The following is a 13,270-nucleotide window of genomic DNA, read 5'->3' as shown; positions in this document are numbered from 1 at the left end:
GGGTATTTTAGTATTTGAGCTTCCCTGTGTTTCAAGGGGAAAAAAAGGATTAGCTGATTTATTCTTAATAATTATGATTATTTCATTATTCTTCTTTGTAATCAGTTGAGCTTGTCCCACTTCAACCACAGGCGAAGTCAGGAAAACAATGAGCTGGGATGAGAAGCCATATGATGAGCCTGATTCTGACTGTGTTGAGAGGCATGGGGGAGGGTCTCCTAGAGGTAGTCAGGAAGTGCAGAGTCTAACTCCTCCTGGAGGGCACATTTAAATTCCTGATTCCTTCTTCCCAGCTATCTGGGTCAGTTAATCCCAGCACAGAGCTGTCAGCAGAACTCTTGCCTGGCCAAGCTTCTCTGCTTTGAATTCTCCCACAAGTTACCTTGCCCAGTGATGTCAGAAGGCATGCATGCCAACCCTCCCCTCTCACAAGATGCTGTGTGTGCTCTCTTTGCTCAGGAAACATCTGGTTGATCCAGCGGGTCACTTGCTGTTTCATAAATTAGTGTCCAGAATCAGAGGGGAAGACAGAACTTCAGCGATTACTCAACCCCAAGTTTAGTTTGCAAGTTGCAAACTAAAATGAGAAGAGAGGAAATGGGCTCCCTGGGCCCCCCTCTCCAGAGACCCAGCAACTTGGCTGCACAGGCACATTCCCTAGCTTGTGATGGAAAAGGAATGCTGTTTACAGGAGCCTGAAGTCGCTGGAAGGGGAGAGGAGCCACGCAGAATGGTGGAGGGAGAGCTCCCACTTGCATGCTTTCAGCAACCCAGCAATTATTCAACACCGGCCTGAAATCAGGCTCCCAATGAGGAGTGCTATTCACTGTCCCTGGGAAATGAACTCCACACTCATTGGTAAGCAGAATCTATGACCCCTTGGGAACAGACCCAGCCCCTCCGAAGCTGTTTGATATAGAACAGAAGCTGTTTGATATAGATCAAAAGCTGTTGTGTGTCCGTCACTGAGCTCTAAGCATCGTGTTTGTTCTGCTTGGATTCTGTTGGTTTTCTTCTCAGTCTATGAACAACTAGGGGCTTTCTTGGTGGCTTAGCTAGTAAAGAACCCGCCGGCCAATGCGGGAGATGCAGGTTTGATTTCTGGTCGTGAAGATTCCCTGGAGAAGGAAATGGCAACCCACTCTGGTGTTCTTGCCTGGAAATCCCACGCTCAGAGGAGCCTGGCAGGCTACAGTCCATGTGGTTGCAAAGAGACAGACATGGCTGAGTGCTCACTCACACATACACATATGAACCACTAGAGAGGAACTGAGTAAAACAGACAGGAAACATTGCGTATGGTAACTTCCCCCCACCCGCACCAACCTCCATGTCTGTCCCTGAGGCAAGCAGGTTAACTCCCAGCACCCTGGCTGTAAATTAAAAGCTCTGTCCTTCTTGAATTCCTTTGCCTCCTGCTGCTCTCACCTCCCCTAGTTACACCAAAAATAACTTTCTAGTGTGCCAACTTCTAGACAGTCATCATAAATTCGCCAAAGGTGTTCGAACAGAATGGAGAAGCAAAGAAAAAAAAAAGTTGTTTAATTTTTAATTAGAGTAAGCAAAAAATAACTAAAACACAAAACAAGTATAGCTGTTAAAAATTCATTTCTAAAAGCTCACTCTTTTGCTAAGAAATAAATGGTACACAAGATAAAGTGTAAATTTTTATATCGCTCTTTCTGCCATAGGTTCAGATTGAGATCCTGGTGCTTTAGGGTTGTTGTGCCGTAATTGATGCATTCACTCCTTCAGCAGATAGTTTAAATACTGAGTGCATAGCTGGGAACAAGACAAAGGTCCCCACCTTCTTGGAGTCTTTCTACCTATAGATGTGTTAGGATGAAATGATCTAAAATGTGTGAAGTGCTCAGACTGCACCTGCTATTTAGAAAGTGGTCAGTAAATATTCACTATTTTTAATTATTACCCACCTCTGTGCTTTGGACTCAAGCCATTCCTTTTATCTCCCCAAATTTCAATGGAAATCTCCTTCACATTTGGTCAAATTTCTGTCCAAATTCAATTTTATCACAAGGGATTGGCTCATACACACAATTATGAAGACTGAAAAGTCCCCAAAATATTTGGAAACTATTTATAAGTAGACATACCATGAAATGTAAGTGCTGCAAAATTTTTAGTTATATACTTTTATCTGCTTTACATCTACTTGATTTCCTACTTCTTAACACTTATGTTTAGATCACTCATGAAAATTTCACAAGATACTAAACAGCTAACCATCAGCTTGTTATGGTTCTTTTTCTCTCTTGGCTGGGCTGTGTCTTGGTTGCTATTTGCGGGCTTTCTCTATTTGTGATGAGAGGGAGCTACTCTTTGCTGCAGTGCCCAGGCTTCTAACTGTGGAGGCTTCTCTCGTTGCGGAGCTCCCCGCCCTAGAGCAGGGGGACCTCAGGAGCTGTGGCTCACAAGCTGAGTAGTTGTGACTCACAGGCTTAGCTGCTCTGTGGCATGTGGAACCCTCCCAGGCCAGGATTAAACCCATGTCCCCTGCCTTGGCAGGTGGATTCTTAGCCACTGGACCATCAGGGAAGTCCAGCTTGTCATCTTCCTTGCTACAAACTCTGTAATAGAGACAACATAAACTTCTTTGACTTTTAGCAAACATGCGTAGAATAAAATGCTGAAAATTCTAAAGATATACCTGTTTTAATTAAACTGGCTGAACTAAAACTAGCTTTTCTTCTCTGATAAGTGGGCAGTTTATTGTGAATCTTACTTTTCTTTTAGTGATAGAGCGCAATGCAGCACACCATGACTTACACAAAGGCACACTCCTTTATGTGTGTTTTTCAAAATGGTCTTCCACTGAAAGGGGAATCTTAGGGATGCAGAAAACTTTGCAGTTGCTTTCAGTCCAACCCTCCTGAGAACTTAGGTACAATGACCGCCTTGAATGATGTAGGATACCAGAGATGGTGGTGCAGCTGCCTATCAAAAATGAGGACATTTTATTTAAAATTTTTAGTCTGAAGGTGTAGACTGAAAAAAAAAAAAATGCACAGCATGAGAATTGTGAGTTAAGCTCATTTTAGGGCAAAATAGGGACTAGAGCCCTGGAGAAAGTTTCTCAGATTGCTCTGAGGAACTGCTCTGAAGAGGTAGGGGCTGAGGACAGTGTATATGTGATTTTAGTGAAGTGGACACATGCAATCAAGCTCACATTTTGGCAGAAGGCTGCTGCCAGTCACATGAAGTTTGCTACTAGTTATGAGGGGCAGATGTCTCTGCTCCTTAATGATTTTAGTGACTTTCTAGACAGAAGAAGAAGCAAGAAGTTGGTCTCATAAAATCTTCCCTTGAAAATATCTAACTACCTGAAGAGACACCTGTTCTACTAGAACTTCCCAGAGAAGAGAGCGCCTTATTCCTGATCTTTGCCCTGAATTCCTTTCTGGGTATGTCAAATAGCAGCTACCGCACTGGCTAGTGATATCATCCTCATAGTGACAGATTGCAAGTGACAATTTTCAGTTGCACCGTGGACTGGGAGGCGTTTCATGATTATTTTGTAGCAGAGTGCTAGGATCGCTTGCTCCTAGGTTAGGCTAAGATTTCATTGATGGGCCACTAGGTGTGCTGTTACTGGACTAGGCCCTATCAGAGCCAAAAGTCCCTGGACCATTTATTTGTCTTACTAGTAAGTTGTGGTCCAGGAAATGATTCCTTCTTGTTGCCACTTCCCATATCTAAATTTACACTATTATCGCCATTGATTTTGTATAGAAATATAATGTCTGGTCAACTGTTTCAGGTCAATTAGTCATTAATTCATGAGAGGCTCAGTCACACATTCGGTAAAACAAGAAACAACAATCTTATGAAATAGGCAGAATATAAGTAATATAGTTAGTAGTATTTGTAAGCTTATAAGTAAGAATTCAAGACAAGAACTCCATTAGGTGCCATCCAATATATCCCCAGGGTATCTGACTTGGTGTATTCTATACTGATCCTTTCATTTAAAGGAAATGATATACTGGAATTGTTCATAAGGCCAGTCACAGTTCTTCATGTTATTAGGCTGGTTACACTTAGTATTTACTTACACTTTTCCCAACATAAAGGAGGGGGTCTTTTATGTTCATGGCAATAGTCAGAGTAGCCATGATTGATTGGCCAAGTGAGGGAGTTCCTTCTTGTAATATCAGTAGTGGCCCAAACAGAACTATAACTTCTTCTTTCCAGAATAATTTTCTAAGGATCATTGAGTTAGATCCTTGAATGGAAAAATCCACCATGGTAATCCAGAAGTACTGGAAATAGGTGATTGAGTATAAACTCAACAATTCAATTAACTTTATCTGTACATAATATTACAAAATATGTTTACATATTTTGCATAAGCAAGTATGAGCAATTACCAAAGTAACCGGTACACAAGCTTGCTTTGGTATCTTGAATTAGCTGCCTACTTCTTCTTACCATCTTGGTCTGGTTTCTCCTCTGTGTAAGCATCATTTTAAGGTGATTTTGAAGTCAGCAGTCCTGTGTATAGCTCAGTTAATTGCAGGGTCCCTCTCTAAGTGGAAATAGTAATCCAAGCATCAATTTCCTTCAGGTTCACTGTGCATGAGCTAGTGAAGAGTACCTGATGAGAATCCTTCCATTTAGGTTGAAGATAGTCCTTTAAATTATGTCTTTTCCAGAATGCATAATCCCCTAGTTGCAGGCTGGGGCCTCTGATCTTCATCCACAGATACATTAATAAGAAAAACTTTAGAAACAAACAGCGTATTAAAAAGCAGAGACATTACTTTGCTGACAAAGACATTACTTTACTTTGTCTAGTCAAAGCTATGGTTTTCCCAGTAGTCATGTGTGGATGTGAGAGTTGGACTATAAAGAAAGCTGAGTGCCGAAAAATTGATGCTTTTGAACTGTGGTGTTGGAGAAGACTCTTGAGAGTCTCTTGGACTGCAAGGAGATCCAACCAGTCAATCCTAAAGGAAATCAGTTCTGAATATTCGTTGGAAGGACTGATGCTGAAGCTGAAACTCCACCTCATGCGAAGAGTTGACTCATTGGAAAAGACCCTGATGCTGGGAGGGATTGGGGGCAGGAGGAGAAGGGGACAACAGAGGATGAGATGGTTGGATGGCATCACCAACTCAGTGGACATGAGTTTGGGTAAACTCCGGGAGTTGGTGATGGACAGGGAGGCCTGGTGTGCTGCAGTTCATGGGGTCGCAGAGTCAGACACGACAGTGACTGAACTGAACTGAACTGATAGTGTCCTTTTAATAATTCAACTAAAATTTACAACAATGTAATAGCTAAGAGCTATCTGGGAAGTGACTCTTAGTAAATAAAGACCGCAGTTAACAGAACTTGAATTTACTCTCCACAGAAATATAATCTTTTTCTCTCTGAAATTACCCTTATTTCTACCAAATATAGCCAAATAATACTTATTTGTTTACAAATTAATTCTGGTTTCAATAAACTTGGCCTGATGATTTATACAAGCGTAATTACACAGGCTCTTTTGAAATTGGCTTTGCTGAAAGGAAAAGGCTTTGCTGTCAGGAACTTCAGACTGAATTATCAAAAGGCTTCTTATGGCCAGGAAAGTCACATCAAAGGCTGGTGACAAATTTCACCTGGGTTAACAATAGATATGAGTAAATTCCTACCTTTGAAAGACAAAATACCTTGAAATTCCTACACCTGTTAGGAGATGGCTTTCTTAATTTATTTGATTTTTAAAGTTGCTGGGAACCTAAGAGTTTCCAGTCTCTGGAAAGATCAAGGAGAGAGAAAAGATAAATATTTCAATTCTGCTTAAAAGGTATATTTAACAAGTTTCTCTAACTCATAATTAGCTGAAGGGAAGAGTGTCTTTCATCTGGATAAGCAAAATGTTAGTAATACTTTAAATAAAAACCATAAATTTATAACCATATTCCCTAGTTCACATAGACCTATATAAATAATCCTTTTGTTAACAGTTTTATGAAACCATCAGGTTTTCCAATAGAATTGTTTAATTTCAAGCCAGGTCACCCGAATGGATCTAAAAGTTATCAGAATCCTGTACTTGTCAAAAAATCTTTGCTAAGAATATTCTTGAAGAGGAAGCATTTTTGCAAAGGTATCAGAATAAAACAGTAACTGTCTATGAATGACAAAAGATAAGAAGTCACAAAGACCTGTTTACAATGCAACTGAAAAAGAAATTTGTTTACTCTTGTGGCATAAAACATTTTAAAATGACTAAAAGTATGACTGATCATATTTTTTCAGGACACACCAGATTCTTAGGAATTCCATATAATTTCTAGACTAATAACATTTACTCATACAGTATAACCTAAGAAGATTTATTACTTATTTGACAATACTTCACATGTAATTTAACATACCTAATAACCTAATTAATTTATATTTCTTTAGAATGTTGCAATGCTCCTTTGAAGCATCCAAAACTTCGCTAGAGGTCAAAGGAACTACACTAGAATTTGATTTGGGAAATTTGCCATCAAAATATCAAAAAGTTTCAAAGTACTTGGTCAAACAAGATCATAGGTCACTGTGAATCAGTGTTTACTCAGTTAAGCAAAAGGACAACCAAAGATTTCAAAGGCAAAACAAGAAAGTTATAACAGATTTCTGGTTAAAAGTAAAATAAACTTTACAATCTGCTATGAAAAGCAGATCAATATTTTAAGAAAAGCTGTCTTCTTTACAGAAAAAAAAGCAAATTCTGGTTTTGCACCAGCTTACTTTTTAAATTTACTCAATTAAATTAATTCTAAACAGCCAGTCTTTACCATGCACAAAACTCTTTGTTCAAGGTTCCTTTTCCACAGACCTTCCATAACTTTCTGTATCTGCATTAGTTTGTTATCAATTTTTTTTCCCATCAAGAAACAATCAACTCTAAAACAAAACTACTTTATTTTCCTTTAACAAAATGCAACTCCATTTGTCATACCTTCCTTTATTGAAAACACATATCCTACTTTGCTACTATATACTGAAATGTTTTTCTTAATACTTCTAGTAGCTTTAATTACATATTTAAATTCAACTCTTAAAAACCTTAATTTCTAGTGAAAACTAAGAAGTAAGCAATTATGAACTTTTACATTAGCATTCTGTAGATTGGCAAACATAAACATCAATATTATTTTCTAAAAACATGTGCTTTCTTATAGAAAATATCTCAGTTTGACACCAAACATATCTATTAATCATCCTAAATACCTTTAGTTTCTTTGTAAAATGAAGTCAGTGTTCAGTAATTAATGTTTTAGTATCTTGTTTTATCTGGAATGACCTAACCAATAAACTTTCATCATTTAATTTATCACAACTCTTCAAGTTACCAACATCTGGAGAGACTTTTTAATTTTTTTTCTAACTTAAGTGTAATTGATTTACATTGTTGTGCTAGTTTCAGAGAAAGAGTAAAGTGATTTATTTTCTTGCATTATAGGTTATTAATAGTAATTGAGCGTAGTTCTCTCTGCTATACATTAGCTCTTTATAGGTTTGAAAGATTATTTTTAAGTAGATACTCCTAATATATAATTATTCCTAAGGAGTTCACCCAAAGGCTCTTATCTCATTTACTTATTAAAATATCATCATACTGTTTGGCTGAAAGTTTAGTTTCAGGTACAAAGGATTTGTTAACAAAAGAAAGCTCTCATTTCACACAAACAATTTCAGTATTTAATCAAGGATTGTTTAATTTAATTTCAATATACAATCATTAAAAGAAAAGAGAAAGAGAAAGAATAGAGAAGAGTAATAGCACATACATCACCAAATTGGGCTGACCAACATCTGGACTTAAACAGTATGCTGGGAAGTCCCTCATTAACAGCAATCTAGAGTCCAGATTGGGAAAAGGTCCTGGGAAGTGTGTCCACTCCATGGGTGAGTCTTCAAAGTGTAGTTTCAGGGACTCCCCCTTGTTATCCCGGGCCACAAACTGATATTATCATTTTGGGCACAAAAATGCAGCTCTGCGTTTTACTTTAGTCTTTTTACAATGCTATTTGTTTCAGCTAGTGAGTCATAGGATTTTATTAAGCCCTCAGCAGTTGGCCAGACTTCCAGGGCTCAAGAATTCCAAGACCCGCTCCCTCTCTTATCTAAAGTGCTGCCTGACTTGCTTGCTTTCAGGCAGGCATGGAATCCAAGCGGTGCCCAGGCAGGTCAGTAGCAAGGTCAGAGGCCTGCTCTCCTGCTATTGAAGCCTGAACAAGACTTCCTCTATTTAACTTCCCTAACCACACCAAGTTATTTTTCTCAATGAAAAATTTACAACAGATATAATAAAACCTTACTTCACTTTTATCAAACCTAGGTACAATTGCCTGAATTTAGAAAAACATATGGGTTAGTCTATGTTTCTGAGAGTACACTTGATTTGTATAATGCTTGTTCATCTTTAAGCCAAGTAAGTAGAACTTTTAAAAAATAATTTTGGAAATACCATTCAGAGACACAAAAACATCACTGTCTATAGCATCCATATACAGAAATACAAAAACGTACAAACAGAGCTCTTCTAATTTAAAACTTTTAGACATGAAAAAGATACAATATGAAACTCACTGGTTTATTAAAAAAAAAAAAACAGGTCTAGTGTATTTCTGGAAGATGGAATAAGTTAAGTTTACCTGCTCAGATAGTATTTTATTAGTATTTGTAAAGGAGACTTTTAAGATTTTTGATAGTTCTTATTTTTAAAATAACCTTTTCTTTTTTTTGTCTCTCCTGATAACAATTCCTTGCTTCCTAGAGAAGACTCTGTAAATACTTCCATCTCAAAGGCACAAAGAATGGATGTTGTTAAAAAGGCTTGATCTGTAAGACAAGTACTACAAGCTCTGCTGATGCTACTTAGTCATTTATTCGTGTCTGACGCTCCATGACCCCATGGACTATATTCTGCCAGGTTCTCCTGTCCATGGGATTCTCCAGGCAAGAATACTGTAGTGGGTTCAGTTTCTCAAATGGCAATCTGAATGATATGGAGGTCATCTCATCTATCCAACAATGTTATCCTCAATTCCCTTCTTTACATCAGGAGAAGATCTTCAACTAAGTTAAAAATCAAAAGGTCTTATGTTCTAGATTTAGAGCTATGTGTCTGTGGAGTGCATAGGTAAATTATTCCACAAAGGCTTCAGAATATTTCTTTCCCTCTGGCGACATAGTTTCACTTCAGCTTAGAGGAAAAGGCCTTAAAAAAAGTTCCCACCAGGTTCTGAACATCAGTTTCCACATTTGGCCAATCTCTAATCAGAGGGCTACTCAAAAAAAAAAAAAAAAAAATTCCTTTGAATATTCCATCAGGATTCAGCTGGACAAACAGTACATAGATATTTCTGGCAGAAAGTATTCAACAACTCCATGGGGGCAAGAACTATCCCCACAGAGTGCAAAAGATATTATCCTCCCAAGATCCAGAGGTACTCCCAAAGATAACCAAAAGAAAAGAAAAAGGTTCAGATGATTCCCGGGAAAGCTGACAACAGGGATAGGACCCTACCACACATAGAGTGCAACCCACACTTCCTCCCAGCTAAAATGTTTAGGTCTCTAAACTGGCTGTTGCCAAGTCAAGTTCTCAGGACAAGAGAGACAGGAATGCAATGGCTGTGCTTGAGAAACAAGGGATCTGCAGCCACCAGCTATTCAAATTCACAATGCAAAGATCTATTTCTTAAGAATGTTTTCTGCCTGCCAATCCAAATTCATCAAGGAAGGGAGAAAGTGAAATTTTACTTCCTCTATTAGCCAGGCAACACAGATGGAGATAGTGATGAGAGAACCGATGTTGGTTAGAATTCTTACCTTTGCTGGCTTCTGGCAGTTTTTCCAGGATCCTGTCTGCAAGCTCTGGAGTGAGCAGGGTGATCCAGTAGGTCCCATCTTGGTCATCTAAACTTTTAGAGGAGGAAAAATCATTTTCCCTCTATCTTTATGATGAGTTCTTGGCTGAGGTCCCCCTCCTCTTTTTCTAGATCACATCATACTTGATAAGATTATCTAGGTTACAAGTTTTCCACTGTGGCCACTGTGATTCAAGATTATCTTTGGTAAAGTTAGCCTGCTTGTCCGGCCCTAAAACAAAATTTTATTACCTGAGGCCTCATACTAGATACAATCCAACTTAACAGAGCCAGTCTGACTCTAGATTCAGTCCAATTTCTAAGCTTGACCCAGTCCAATCCCAGTCCCAATCCAGTTTTTTTTTTTTAAGACAGACCCACTCTGGCCAGTTTCTGGACAGTCAAGAAGAAGATGTGCTCAAATAAAGTCTGAAATCTCTTGGAAAAGCTTCAGAAGTAGAATCTGAGAGGGACTTACTCACCAACTCCAGAGACAGCAAGAAAGCAGAGTTCAAGGGCTCAGCAGGTGTGTCCAATCTAGTTGCTTTTGCTTCTGGGGGCCTTTGGGAGGGGTGGGGTCTCCTTCAGTTCCCTCTTCTCATACCAGAAAGGTTAAAAGATAAACTGAGAAATATTAAAATTTTTAGGAACTTGTTTAAGCAAAAATCAGTTCAGTTGGATAGCATCACCCCTAGGAGATAGAAGGGAGCACCAAGTGGAAATACAAAATATAGACACTTTTGTGGGCAGAAGTGAGCAGAAATAAGGAGGTTATATTAGGAAAACAGCATGCTTGTTATTGCAAGGCTGTTTTCCTTTAGGGGAGGGGTCTATCAGGCAGATTAGCCAGTACTGATCAGGCAATTCCTCGTGGACTGGTTTGAGATTCCATTTCTTGGAGAGCCAAACTGTAAGGAAGTCCTGGATTGGGATGCAGGACTTTGCATAAGGCCCCATTTGAGGCCTGCTGTCTTGTTTTTCAAAGCAATTAGCCACAGAATCCTAGAATATTATATGTTTTCCTTCCGATTGGTGGTGATCACATCCTCTCATTATCATAAACTGTGTGCATATTCCATGTCCTCTATAGTCTGCCAATTCCCTTTATGAATTATTCTACTGCCTAGCATTGAACCTGGCATACCAGGTAGAGAACTTGCAAACACTCACATAACATGCTGCCTTGTTGCTATTTCATTATAGATCTGATGGAATGGAGAACATTATGTGCGTCCAAATAGACACAGAAAAATACACACAAATGGATTAGCAATATAAACAGTTTTTTGAAGTCTTCCCATGTTGTTGGTTCTAAACTCTGAGAACCTAAACAGACAAAGTGTTTCTATATTCTCAAGAAGAAGAAGAAAAAAAAAAATTCTTCCTTGTAGCTGGGGAGTTGTATAGATAAGTGAACTTTGGGGAAGGCAGACCTGCTAATTTTTTGCATGACTTCCTTTTTCTCCAGCACTTCTGGCTCCTGCACAATCTGCTCTGATAGCATGCAGTCACACTGGAAGGCATGTTGACAGCAGCATGGGCCTGGAGCATCAGGGTGATGGGCATGGATGTTCCCTGCGTCCCTTTTCTCTGCTTAAACTTCATAGGCTGATGTTCCACCTTAGACACTAGTTTGGGTGCGGGTACTGAGTGCACTGCTGGACAGTAAGGAGGCTTCGGGATGACAAGGCTTCCCGCAGCTTGGAGAGCACCATGGTGGTGCTGGAGCAATGCTGGAGATGGTGGAGATCCGTGGGGGAGTGAGCAGCCATTCGGACTGAATATGTCTTATCAGGTCACTGCTGAGCCTAAAATCCTCCAAAGCTTTCTAGTATTCTGGGTATAAAGTAAAAGTCCTTGCCGTATCTCTCAGGATCTTCCGCAGCCTCACTGCCTGCTTCTTCAGCCACACATCAGATGCCTTCCTCCACTCTCACTGCTCAGACCTACTGGCCTTCAGACGGTCCTGCAACAGGACTGCCTCTCCTGCTTGAGGGATTTTATGGCAATGGTTCCTTCCATGTGGAATAGCTTTCTTCTCCAACCTCTATCCAGCCAACTGCAACACGTTCTCCCCGACCCCCCAGAATTGGTTAGTGCCCCAGGTTTAGACTCTCGCTCACTTTACCTGCCCTTTCTCACAACTCATCAGCCTTCAACAGCTTCCCCACTGTGTCTTCCTCACTAGATCATAGCTCCTTGAGGGTGACTCCAAGGGTGTCTCACTCATCCCATGGTCTACCATGCCTGTCCCCTGGCCAGATGGGTGCCAGACCATTGAGCAATATCTGTGAAGTGAATACAGTTCTCAAAGCATTAAAAGATAATTCTCTGAGCCGACTGGGCGGTGCCACCAGGAACATGGCAACTGAATGGGCTCTTCCTGCTTTCTCTCTTTCAAACCCTGCTGGGAAGGAGTTTTGAAGGGCAGGCATTAGAGGTGGGGATTCTGGGTGAGGAATCTCAGCCAGGGAACTAGGGCAGGGCCTTCACTATGACATAGGAAGATCTTTAGGAAGTGATCCTCTGCTGGAATTCCTCAGTTCCAAGGTCGTCATTAGCTTTAAACTGCTATGCAGTGCGAATAATTCACCTGTGGAAGAAAATTTAGCAGTGATAGTCATGCTACTTTCATCATGAAAATCCTAAAATCCTGACTAATCTCAACTGAACTCAGTCCAGACTGAGCCATTTCCATAACATTGAAGTATAACCTGTAGCCACGCCAGAAAGCCACCTCTTAACATGGGCCTTTCAAGAAAAGACTCAGGAGATCTACGGCACCTAGAGCCACTAAAATGATGACTTGGGGAAATAATTCGTCTTGAGTTAAATTATTAAATATTAAAGTAGAGTTTAATGTAATCAAATCAAATGTCTTTATCTGAATAGATATTCCCTTCTGGGTGGTGTGTCATTTGGTCAATCTTCTCCAAATCATTAAAGTCACTCACTAGATACCATTTGAGTGACTAGGATACACTCCATTAGGGGTCAGTAATCTAAGTGAAAGAAGGGTTTCTACCTATGAAAACCTTATTATCTATTCAGAGAGACAGACATGAGAAAACAAATGAAGCAAACGGTTAGATGAATGACAATACCCTTATAACTTTCAAATTCCAAATGATATATTCAAACCCTGCAGAGTCAGAACCTGAAGAATCCAGCTAAACCTCCATGGCACCATGTCTGTTTTTGGGGTCGCTGGCGCTTGGGGTTGCTAGCTTAGTCCCCACACAATCTCAGTTTTCAGCGCTGCTTAGCACTGTCATCTCCAACTTAGCAAGGATGAACGCCAAAGGGCCTTTACTAATTATAGCAAGCTAGGTGATTTTTTTAAATCGCCTTACCAAGAAATTAAGGATGCTTAGTATTCTCAGTGTTTTTAG

The sequence above is a fragment of the Cervus elaphus genome, chromosome 5 (genome assembly GCF_910594005.1).
Source record: "Cervus elaphus chromosome 5, mCerEla1.1, whole genome shotgun sequence".
NCBI classification, from domain to species: Eukaryota; Metazoa; Chordata; class Mammalia; order Artiodactyla; family Cervidae; genus Cervus; species Cervus elaphus.
The sequence above is the reverse complement of the archived record's forward strand: the minus strand, read 5'-3'. Positions refer to the sequence as shown.